The following is a 13,226-nucleotide window of genomic DNA, read 5'->3' on the forward strand; positions in this document are numbered from 1 at the left end:
GTCATGCACCCAGGCTTCAGAAGGAGGATAACGATGGCCAAAAGAGGAGGCACTGGTACCGGAGAATGGAGACACCCATCCAAACAGCCTGCACCGCCCCTTAGGTAAGTATTTTAAAGTGTTTTTTATGTTCTACACAGCGGGCTGGACTCTTATATACAGCATGCTAGAATGCTGTATATAAAAGACCACTGGTGGTGGCCGTAGCTTATAGGCCCCAAATCTGGTGACAGGTTCTTGTTAATAGAATTAAAAATCCCTTTGTTCTTCAAAGCAGAGGGAATTTTTAATAAAAAAAAATAAATTGTAAAGTTGTTGCTTGTTTTTGCAAACACATCGAAATTTTACACACTAAAGAAATTAAGAATAACTTTTTAAAGCACTATCCTTGCAGATTTGTAAAATAGCCACTAAGTGACACTACTGTCCTGCTTATGTGTTAGCCATGCCTTGGGTCTAATGTACAGACCCCTCCAGGTCAGACTCTTGGCAGTACCCTAAAGCAGTCTCGCGAGTCCCTCTCCTCCAACATGGCCATTGTCCTCAGCATAACCCATGTAACAGGTTTTTATACCAAAATATTTTTCTAGGACATACAGCTATTTCAAGGCCTATTATGTCCCTTCAAGAAGCCCAATGTGAATAAGTTCCATCAACATAAATATAACGAGAATGAAACTCTGTCCTAGACGATGGACGGCCTTGATTTCTACATAATTACTTTCAAGAATACTTTTGCCTAATTGCATTCTAGCTTTTGTATGCATTTGAACAAAAAGGCCCACACTAATGTATTTCCTCGGAAAAGTCAAAAACCATTAGAGGCTTCGCTATAAACTAAACTCAGTCCCAGATTTCAAAGAAGAATTCTTGGAATTGTGACGAGGTCCCTGATCTTAATGTTGAGGAGTACAAGTTTCATGACGTTGTATGTATTTAAGGTAAAGCAACAACAGTTAACTATGCCACGGCTTTAGTTCTTCAAGGCTGTGATGGACCCTTACGACAACTTTAACGTTGTCCAACAGACTCCACAGACTGGGTTCCATCATGGATTCCATCTCTTCGTGAGCATGTATATCACTGTAATCTTTCCATCAAATGTGATATCTGCTGACTGAGGCACCAACTGTAGTTAAAATTACATCTGGCTGTATAGGTTGTATAACAGTGTAAATTTGGGGCCCTCTACATAACTCAACACACAGCCATTAATGTCTAAACCGCTGGCAACTGCCAAGTTTCGGGATTTGTACCGAACACCAGGTGTCCGGGTCTCAGACTCGAAGATGGACTAAAAAAAAAAGTATGTGTCTGAGTTCAGAGTTTTGGTAATGTTCGTATCTTAATAAAGCTTGATGAAAGGCTGCAGACCAGCCAATCAACAAACTTTATTGCACGTAGAAGTTGTCTGTCCACTGCTGTGAACAATAAAAATTTAACATTACGTGGGCTCCCATGTATTTTTGATAAACAGAGGATGGTAATTCTAATGGATGAGACACTTCTGTCACGGTTGTGGGCTGCTATGTTTAGGCGAGGAAGGGCCAAATGACTATTGCCTCTCACACCCTGATAATATCAACACTTAGCTTTCACTTTACCTTGACTGGCTACCTTGACTGGTACCCCCCCACCTATTTTTGATAACCAGTCATGGTAAAGCATACAGCTGGGGGCTGAAATTATCTGGGTGGAATGGCCCATGGCTATTTGGCCCTTCCCAGCCTAAAAATAGCAGCCCATAGCTGCCCGAGAAGTGGCACATGCATTAGATCCGCCAAGCCTGGCACTTTGCTCTGTTCTTCCCAATTGCTCTGGTGCGGTGGTAATGGGGGTAACTAATTTATTATCTATTTTTTTTTTTATATATATAGCGCTAACATATTCTGCAGCACTTTACATACATCAGAAACACTGTCCCCAGTGGGGCTCACAATCTAAATTTCCTATCTGTATGTCTTTTGGAGTGTGGGAGGAAACCGGAGTACCCAGAGGAAACCCACACAAACACGGGGAGAATATATAAACTCCTTGCAGATGTTGTCCATGGTGAGATTTGAACCCAGGACCCCAGCGCTGCAAGACTGCAGTGCTAACCACTGAGCCACCATGCCGCCCATGAGGGCTGACATCAGCTGTGAATTGACAGAAGGCATTTAGCCCAGTGGTTAGTAATAGAGAGGCGTCTATTAGACACCCCCTTTACTAACCCGGCAAGCATAGAGTTAAAAAAACACAGATCCAGGGTTTATTTGTATAAAGACTCCCCCCACACACCCTCAATCACCAATTTATTACTTAAAAATAAATCCTGGAAGTTCCGACCTAATCCAAAGAGTAATGACCTACGACATCCATCGATTCCTATGTGGTGTCGTTCTAAAAACTTTCTCAGAACGACGCTCCACTGGTTACTGCCGATCAGTGGCAACCCGAAATTTCTCATAAGCGGTGGAGCCAGTAACTCCGTGATGTCACCTCTCTTGAGAAATTCCGAACTGAGGCTGACCGGCAGTTATCTATGGAGCCTCATTCTGAGAACGTTCTCAAAACGCAGCTCTATAGGAGTCGATGGACGTTGTGGACATTGCACTTCAAGGATTTATTTTGATGTAATATAATGGTGTAAGAGAGAGTGTGGGGAGTCTTTATTTACTAAATGGATTATGTCAAAACGTTGAGGATTTTTTTAAACTTAAAAAATTGGTTAACAAAACCATGGGAGGAGGATGGGTGTTTTTTTTCAAAAAACTTTTTTTCCTGTGTATGTGTTTGTTGTTTTTTTTTTAACTGTACAATTGCGAGAAAAGTAATGGGGGTTTCTGATAGACACCTATCTATTACTAATCCCTGGGCTTGATGCCAGTTGTCAATTAACAGCGGACATCAACCCCAAAAGTATTACCCTGATTACTACTGCACCAGGGCAATTGAGAAGAGCCGGGCACAGCACCAGAATCTAATGGATGTGCCACTTCTGGGGTGGCTGGGGGCTGCTAATTTTAGTCTGGGAAGGGTCAAATAACCATGGGCCTTCCCACCATGATAAAACCAGCCCCCAACTGTCTGCTTTACCTTGCTGGTTATCAAAAATAGGGTGGAACCCACGCCATTTTTTTACATTATTTATTTAAACCAATTTAAAAAAAACAGCATGGGATCCCCTCTATTTTTGATAATCAGCCAAGGTAAAGCTGACAGCTGAGGGTTGCAGATCATTTTACAACAAAGACGTTGGGGTCGCCATTGACTTATATGTGACTCAGTGTTACGTTCGGGCCTTAAACCTATATTTTATTTAACGTCTGGCTGAACCCAAACATCCACGGGTCCACTCATCTGTACAAACAATTGAATGTTCCAGTGATACTTGTCTCAGGTACATAAACACATGCACATCAGTCTCTTGAATGTTTTGCATGTTTTCGTGGAATGCCTTCAGTTTTCCAATCATTTTGTGAATTTCAACCGAAATTATTAAACATTTCTACCAGAAAATTGCAGCACAGGGTGCTCCGATCACAAATAAGACATGATCCTGCTGAGAAATTGACATAATTGCTCATAAAAAAAATATGTGGTGGCTTTGAAAGCAGCTGAGCAAATAATTTTATATTAAAGGATAAATAAATCTCAAAAGTCTGCGCAACGGAAATTCTTTGTGGTTCCTTTGTCCTCGGCCGAGGTACCGCATCCTTGGTGACGCTAGAGAGAAGCGCACTGCCCAAATTGCAGCTCTTCATCGGGGATGATTACATGAGCCGGTTCTTGGAAATCCACCTTTAACTACAGATGAAAACAAAGCGGCTAAAAAGCTCTACAATAACAGCAATTTGGAAAAGAAAAGAAACGATGAAATCAGTGGGAAGTTCATTAATCTTGACTGATGTTCCCACTTCAAGTGCTAAAGGTTACAAAACGTACTTGAAAGTCTCTATATACACTTGTCCACACATTTTTCATGAACATTCATGTATTACGACCCCTTTATGGAAGTTTTTCATATTCTTGTTAAATTGCCTTTACAATGTGAACAACGTCATAAACTCTATACAGCCATCAACCTATTTCGGCCACTTTCCAGGATATGTCACCTCAGCCTTAGACAATTGAATTGGGTAAGTAACAGCTCAAGTTGGGAGTGGTGCTATCCATACAAATTGTTTAGAAGGGCTAGCTTTTGTGGTCTCAATTGGAAAGTCTACGTTTTAGTTTTGGGTGAGCAGCACAGCTTGGAGGTGATGGTGCAGCGGAGCGGATTGGATATTGACGGACAACACATGGATCAGTGAGGACAAGGGCAGAGGGTATGTGGGATGGCAGACAAACAAAAGCAGCATGTAGCACAGATGAAGCAAACCAGGTGTTCATATATATATGTGAACAGTAACTGTATCTGAAACGGGGTGTCTTCTGGCAAAAAAGCAATTAATCACAAGCATTCAGTCTGTCACTTGGAGGAAAGGCAATGGTTAAACACAAGAGTAACCGAGAAATAAATGCAGTGAGTTATCTTAAGGAAGGTCAATGGTTAAACACAGGATTAACTGAGAAATAAATGCAGTCTGGTATATTGAGGAAGGCCAGTGGTTAAACACATGAGTAACCGAGAAATAAATGCAGTCTGGTATTTTGAGGCAGGCCAATGGTTAAACACAGGAGTAACCGAGAAATAAATGCAGTCTGGTATTTTGAGGCAGGCCAATGGTTAAACACAGGAGTAACCGAGAAATAAATGCAGTTTGGTATCTTGAGGCAGGAAAATGGTTAAACACAGGAGTAACCGAGAAATAAATGCAGTCTGATATCTTGAGGAAGGCCAATGGTTAAACACAGGATTAACCGAGAAATAAATGCAGTCTGATATCTTAACCCCTTCACGACCGGCCGATTTTTCGCTTTCCGTTTTTTTTTCGCCATTCTTTTTCTGAGAGACTTAACTTTTTTATTTTTCAGTCAATATGGTCATGTGAGGGCTCATTTTTTGCGGAACGAGCTGTACTTTTAAATTAAACCATCAGTTTTACCATATAGTGTACTGGAAAACGGCAAAAAAAATTCCAAATGCAGAAAAATTGCAAAAAAAGTGCGATAGCACTATGGTTTTTGAGATATTTTATTCACTGTGTTCACTATATGGTAAAACTGATGTGTGGGTGTGATGCCTCAGGTCAGTGCGAGTTCGTAGACACCAAACATGTATAGGTTTACTTTTATATAAGGGGTTAAAAAAAAAATCAGAAGTTTGTCCGAAAAAAGTGGCGCATGTTTTACGCAATATTCCGTGACCCGTAGCGTTCTCATTTTTCGGGATCTATGGCTCAGTGATTGCTTATTTTTTGCGTCTCGAGCTGACGTTTTTAACGGTACCATTTTTGCGCAAATGCTACGTTTTGATCGCCTCTTATTGCATTTTGCGCAAAAGTTGTGGCGACAAAAAAAGTCGTTTTGGCATTTGGAATTTTTTTGCCGCTACGCCGTATACTGACTAGATTAATTGATTTTATATTTTGATAGATCGGGCGTTTCTGAACGCGGCGATACCAAAAGTGTGTATATTTTTTATTTTTTTAACCCTTTAATTTTCAATGGGGCGAATGGGGGGTGATTTGAACTTTTAGGTTTTTTTGTTTTTTTTTAATTTTTTAAAACTTTTTTTTAACTTTTTTTTTTATTTTACTAGTCCGCCTAGGGGGCTATTGCGATCAGCATTCCGATCGCTCTGCAGTATCTGCTGATCACAGCTACACAGCTGTAAACAGCAGATACGCTCTCTTTCTCTTTTGCTGTGCCGCTGGCACAGCGAAAGTGAAAGCAAGTCATGTGTAGTACAGGAGTCATCACATGACCCTGTGCTACCATGACAACTATCGGAAGTCACGTGATCGCATCACTTGACTTCCGGTATCGGGCGGTAAGTAAAACTTTACCGCGATCGCGCTTATAATGGCGCTGTCACGTATGGAGAGCCATTTAAGGGGTTAATCGGCACGAGCAGATAACGATTCTGCTCGTGCCTAGCAGGCACACATCTCAGCTGTGAAAATCAGCTGAGATGTGCGCCGATCGCGGCATGCTGCCGCCGGAGGACCGCGGGCAGTAACATTATGACATTTAGGACGTAATTTTACTGCCCGCGGTCGTTAAGGGGTTAAGGAAGGCCAATGGTTAAACACAGGATTAACCGAGAAATAAATGCAGTCGGATATCTTGAGGAAGGCCAATGGTTAAACACAGGAGTAACCGAGAAATAAACGCAGTCTGATATCTTGAGGAAGGTCAATGGTTAAACACAGGAGTAACCGAGAAATAAATGCAGTCTGGTATCTTCCAGCAAGACAATGGTTAATAGCAGCAATGGATCAGAAGAGTAACTGCAAACTGATATCTTAAAGTAAGACAATGGTTAATAGCAGCAATGCAACAAAGAAGTGAACGCAAAGTGGATGCATCACCTTGGTTGCAAAGGCAAGGTATGAACAGGACAGAACAGTTGCGAGAAGTTGGCAGCTTGCTGAGATGTGGGTGTGGATAACAGCTAGTAAACTGGACAGAGCTTGGAAATAATGGTGCAGTATACAGGTTACAAACTTGAGGCATCTGTGGAAAATCCTATCCAATACTCCAACATCTGAAATCTACCAAAGCCAACCTTAAAATCCCTAGGGTAATTAGGTCAGACGAGTTCCTTTGTGCCGGGACAGGCAAGTAATACAAGGATGAGGTGTGGGGGTGGGTGGGTGGATCAGTTAGGACTAAAGACCAAAAATCATGACAAAAAATACCCCAAAACAATAGTTCTTCCAAGGTTATATCCAAAAATATTAATGACATCTTAAAGAACTCAAAGAAGTCATAGGAAGCCATATGGCCGAGACACATCTTGCCAAAAGGGATATTGGTGCTGTTACAGGACTGTGGTGCGGGAGACTGTGGAAATATTGGGGAGACACTAGGACATTCCAGGACTCTCCCAAGAGCTGCACGTTCCTCTCGGTGTGCCTCCCTGCAGCGGCTCTCTATTGACTCTTGTGCGGAGATGTTGAGTCTCCGGCCTGTAGCATACGCTTATGTCATAGCTATTTTAAAAGTAAAGAATTCTCGTGCCGAAGAAGTGATGTGTAATGAGTGAGAGACGTCGGCGGCTTTCTACAGCCAAAACACAATGTCAGGGCCCAGGGAGGGCGACCGCTGTATCTGTGGCAACCAATGCATTATTATGGAGACGGAACTCAGCACAATCTACATCCATTTTAAGTCATTGGGCATCTGGTGAGAAGCTTTCATCCCTTTGTAATTAAATACTGTCTTAAAAGTAAAATCTACTTTTAAAACTTTTATAAAAATGTACAAAAACTTTGTAAAGGGGTGTTCCAATAGCGAATACTTCTGGGATATTAGACCCTGGAGACTTCTGAACCCATTGCATTTCTAAATCTACAGACACAAACATCAGAAACAGGAGCGCGCTCTTCTCATTAAACAGCTCTTCTGCTTCTACACATTTTTAAAGGGGACTTCCCGGTCTCGGGAGAAAAGTCTGCAGTCACATTGAATCCATTGCACACACAGTCATCATTCCTGTCACAATGTGATGAAGGAAAGTGAAGGACAGGGGGGCTCCTATACTGTCCCTAACGCTAGGAGACCCTAGGCTATTCCCAACCTCATGGTTACCCCTAATGGTGGACATGCCAGAGTCCCGTGCCTGGCTATTCTCCTGATCAAAGATAATCTGTTCCCCCCACCAAGGAAGGAAGGGGCATGAGTGTGATGGTAATACAAATTAAAACAGACAGGGCAAAAACCAAAACTCAGACACACTGCAAACTCATAGGAACAAACAGTAGAAACCTAAGGAGAAAAGCAAGAGAAGTAAGGCAGCAGCAAAAGAAAAGCAACAAGGGTTAACACCACAACTGAACACAACAATAATGTACAATAACCACAAGAAAGTCTGGATCAATCACCTCTCCAGACCAGTATAGATAAACTATAGCTGGCATTAAAGGAAGTGTCCAGCCAGCATATAGACGAGGGTAGCGAATGTGACTGGCTCTCCCACAGCATGTAACCAAAAATTAACAAGCAGCCCAACAGAAATTAACTCTTGCTAGCCTGCCTATGAACTACAACTCTGTGGGTCGACGACTGAGTCTCCCCGAGCTAATTACAGACATCAGAAGTTAGACGGCAGAGTGCAAGAATATGTGGTTTCCATAAATCCTGATACTGCCATGACAGTTGGCAATGGTGGAAAAGCCACCTTGTAACAATTCCTCTATATGGCCTGTGTAAGAGGGTGGTAACTTGACCACATGTATGCGACTTGCATACTTGCAGTCATCTGCCAACTAGAGTCCCCTCCCTTTCCTTGTGTTTTAGCTAAGGCTGGCACATGATTGCAAGTATGTAAATCACTTGCCTGTGGTCAAGTGACCACCGGCTTGCACGGACAATACAGGGGAATCGTGACAGTGAGTACACCACACATTGTTACAATTCGGCAGTCACTTAAAGTGACAGCAGATCTTTCTTTTTAGCCATGGAGAACTCCTTTAAAGCCCCTTTTACCAATATAAAACAAATCCGCTGTTATCAGCGGGATCGTTCATCAATGTAATGAGTATGGGGGTCTTAAAGGGAATCTGTAGGGTGATTTTGTAGTACAATACTAATGTTATCTTTAAATAGGTCTTAAAAAGACTTTCAGGATCAGTAATGCCCCCATCACATTTAACGACTTACCAGCGATCCCGAAAACAATGTGACTTGATAAGGATCGCTGGTGAGATGTCACACAGTCAGATCTTACCAATGACGCAGTAACGATCAGCGACCTGTATAACGATCTCGGCGGGCGTTGGGACTGTGTTAGGAGGTCGTTGGTAGGCGTCAAACACAGCGATGCGTCCTGTCCAGCAGGACATCGCCTTTGAAGAAAATGGTCCCAACCATTCAGCAACGACTAGAGATCTCACAGCAGAGGCCTGATCGCTAATAGGTGTCACACATAACAAAATCGCTGCTGCGTCACGAAAACGGTGACGTAGCAACGATCTCGTTAGCAATCTCGTTAGCGATCTCATTGTGTGTGACGGTGTGACGGGGGTGTACAACAGAGCAAAGGATGGACGAGGCCGAGGGACGATCCAACAGGTTTATTCACAAGAACACTGGAACAGCACACGATAAGTCCACGTAAAACAGATTCGGGGGCCCTTCCCGACAATCCTCGGACCGGATAACAAAGCAATCGTCCTTACAGTAGTCCAAAGAGTTCCACACAATCCCACGGGCCGCCACACAGGCCTAGCTCCGTCCGTGTCCACAGCCATCCAGGCTGGGAGATCCTTCTTCTTCCAAGTTTCAGCTCACTCTGAAGTTACAAAAAGGGAAATGCATTGTCTGTGCTCCTTGACCAGCCCACCATGTTCAGGGGGTAGGGGTCACACATCCTATCATCAATGGTTTGGTCCATCACAGGGCTCCGATATGTCTGCCAGCCACAGTAGATGAAGGGATCCCCTGCTGTGCAGAACAATGACTATTCCTTCACTGGCCAATGCAATTACAGACTAGATACACAACTCTGGATAGAAGAGGACAGTCTATTTACATAATCACATTAGATGCCAAGACTGCAATTGTATGAGAGAGACACATTGAGACCAGTAGCTCCCCCAAGGAAATACATGAATTACAACTAATACAACCAGGGAAAAGTTACATGACATATTATCACAGCATATACAGTGAGAGGGTAAATTACATCTTCACAATCCCTCTCCCTCCCCCTCCCAACTTGTGTACGTACTAGGGACCTCTACAGGTCACTGGTTAAGTACACACAGGCAGAGCGTTACTTACATGTGGCTTCATGCAGCCACGAATTGGCATCGTAGCTGTCCCACATCATTGCCCAGGAGAACAGCTGCAGGCAGACCACCCATCACCCCAACCACACATCGCCTGACCCCAAAACCAAAGTTCAGATCCACAGTGGCTGTGGGAATAGTCCTCCATTGTCCACCAGCCAGTTCAATGACAATCCCAGGTCCTCTATGGATTGCCTCAGGCCGAACCACTCGGGGATCAGCCAGTGTGAGGAAAGCACCCGAGTCACAAAATCCAACAAGTCTCTGTCCATCCAGCACAACCTCCTGCAAGTGCTTACCTTGATGAGCAGAAGTCGTCATAACTGCGGGTCGCACCCCGTAAACTCCTGGTGGTGCAACATGGGGGGCTGAGTCACTAGGCCAGTCCTCACATAGCGGTGCCACATCTTCCTCCATGGCACTGGGCTGTAAATAGTTAACAATCCGATTGGGTGTAGGATCAGTCCTCATTTGAACAACTGGGCAGGAGACTTGCCGATGCCCTGGCTGTCCACATTGATAGCATCTGAGCTGGGTCTCCCTCCATCCAAGGCGTCCTCTTGGGTAAGGGGTAGGGGAACTTGGAGGCCGGCTCCCACCTGAAGGTGCTGTAGGGGTTTGAGGATGATTCCTCCATGGGCTGGCTGGGCATGAGGCCTGCAAATGCCCGGGATGCCTACAAACATAACACCTGCACTCTGTTACTTCCTCTCCCCGGCGTATTCCAGAAAGTGCAGTAGAAGCAACTGGAGGCACATTAACACGGGTATCAACATGTGGTGGCTTAGAGGAACGGGGAACAATGGGGACAGAATAACTGGGGGCATCCGGTGTTGTGGAGCTGTTAGGAGTCTCTCCATCCTCCAACAGAACCCTCCACTGAGGCTTGATAGTGAGCACCTCATCAGCTAGAGCAGCAGCTTCCTCCACTGTCGCTGGTTTTCTCTCACGCACCCATTCCCGGATCTCAGCGGGGCACTGGGCAAAGAATTGTTCTTTTAGGATGACCTGCAGGAAGGTCTCCCAAGATAAGGCCTCCTCTGCCTCCAGCCAGCGATTACATATTTGTTTGAGTCTATGAGCATATATCTTAAAAGACACTTCCCCATCACAGGCTAAAGCACGGAACTGAGTCCTGTAAGTGTCTGGGGTCACAGCATAATGTTCTAGAATAGTCTGTTTAATCTCCGCATACTCACAGTTCCACCGAGGGTCCATAGCTCTATAGGCTTCAGCAGCTCCCCCCTCTAGGAGCCCAACCAGATGCCGGACACGCTCCCTGTCCGGGACTTCCATTAATCGACACTGATGCTCAAAGTCCTGGAAGAAGCCCTCAATGTCGCCTGCAGCCTCATTAAACGGCTTAAAGTCTTTGCGGGACACCCTGGGAAGTTCCCTCATGATGGGTGCTGGGATTACAGTCTGTCTGGAACCTCTCGCGGCTTCCACAGCGAGCTGCTTATCCATCAATGCCATCTCCTCCATCCTGCGCTCCTTCTCTTTAGCTCCACGCATGACCTCCATCTTATATTCTATGGTGGTCTCCTCTCCCAGCAAGGCCATCTCCTCCTCGTACCACACAACCCACTGACTTTTTTGGGTATTTACCTCCGGCTGCCGTCTTTCTTCCGTTTGCTGTGAGGATCCTTCCTCCACGTCATTTTGCGAGCAGACTCCTTCTAGCGCCTCAATCAGCTGCTCCTTGGAGAGTCCTTTGAAACGAACTCCTACTTCACGGGCCTTTGATTGCAGGCTCCCAAAAGTCCAGGTCTTGTACTCTGCAGTGCTGGTTCCTGATGTTGAGCCATTGTCCTCCATTCCTTCTGCTCTGATCCCAGCGCTGCCAACCAGTTTGTGACGGGGGTGTACAACAGAGCAAAGGATGGACGAGGCCGAGGGACGATCCAACAGGTTTATTCACAAGAACACTGGAACAGCACACGATAAGTCCACGTAAAACAGATTCGGGGGCCCTTCCCGACAATCCTCGGACCGGATAACAAAGCAATCGTCCTTACAGTAGTCCAAAGAGTTCCACACAATCCCACGGGCCGCCACACAGGCCTAGCTCCGTCCGTGTCCACAGCCACCCAGGCTGGGAGCTCCTTCTTCTTCCAAGTTTCAGCTCACTCTGAAGTTACAAAAAGGGAAATGCATTGTCTGTGCTCCTTGACCAGCCCACCATGTTCAGGGGGTAGGGGTCACACATCCTATCATCAATGGTTTGGTCCATCACAGGGCTCCCTCTGATATGTCTGCCAGCCACAGTAGATGAAGGGATCCCCTGCTGTGCATAACAATGACTATTCCTTCACTAGCCAATGCAATTACAGACTAGATACACAACTCTGGATAGAAGAGGACAGGCTATTTACATAATCACATTAGATTCCAAGACTGCAATTGTATGAGAGAGACACATTGACACCAGTAGCTCCCCCAAGGAAATACATGAATTACAACTAATACAACCAGGGAAAAGTTACATGACATATTATCACAGCATATACAGTGAGAGGGTAAATTACATCTTCACAGACGGGGCCTTAAGTTTTATTGCTCTACAATATCCTATTATCTTGTTGTAAGCTCTGCACAATTCGGTGTGACATAGTAACTAGTCAAGTGTATGTAAATACAAACTACATATTCTCTGCTCGCCCCACCTCTAAGTGCAAGTAAATCTGAACTGAATTTGCCCTGCTGCCTCCATTCATACTTTCTCCCCCCTCTCAGCAGAGATAGTGAATATGCAGATTGATTAGGGTGCAGGAGACACTGAAATCTACAGAGCTTACAGCAAGATAACAGGATAAGGTAGAGCAATAAAACTTACTGATCCAGAAAGGTCTCCTTAAGCCCAATATAAAGATAACATCAGTATTGTACTAGAAAATCATCTGACAGATTCCCTTTAGAATGTATAGTATAAAAGGTACCGTCACACATAACGAGATCGCTAGCGAGATCGCAGCTGAGTCACGGTTTCTGTGACGCAGTAGCGATCCCGTTAGCGATCTCGTTATGTGTGACACCTACCAGCGATCAGGCCCCTGCTGTGACATCTCTAGTCGTTGCAGAATGGTCCAGGCCATTTTCTTCAAAGGCGATGTCCTGCTGGGCAGGACACATCGCTGTGTTTGACACTGTGTGACAGGGTCACAGTGACTGCTGAGATCGTTATACAGGTCGCTACTGCCACCTGTATTGTTCCTGCATCGTTGGTAAGATCTGACTGTGTGACATCTCACCTGCGACCTCCCAGTGACTTACCTGCGATTCCTATCAGGTCGCATCGTTTTCGGGATCGCTGGTAAGTCGTTGTGTGTGACTGGGCCTTAAGGA

At 44.7% G+C, this 13,226-nt stretch overlaps 1 protein-coding gene across 3 annotated transcripts in view; it reads right to left on the minus strand.

Annotated features, from left to right (window-relative positions):
- Positions 1–13,226, minus strand: part of CHLSN (cholesin) — a 420,909-nt gene that overhangs the window by 368,521 nt on the left and 39,162 nt on the right. The window lies entirely within an intron of this gene.

The sequence above is a fragment of the Anomaloglossus baeobatrachus genome, chromosome 7 (genome assembly GCF_048569485.1).
Source record: "Anomaloglossus baeobatrachus isolate aAnoBae1 chromosome 7, aAnoBae1.hap1, whole genome shotgun sequence".
Classification (NCBI taxonomy): domain Eukaryota; kingdom Metazoa; phylum Chordata; class Amphibia; order Anura; family Aromobatidae; genus Anomaloglossus; species Anomaloglossus baeobatrachus.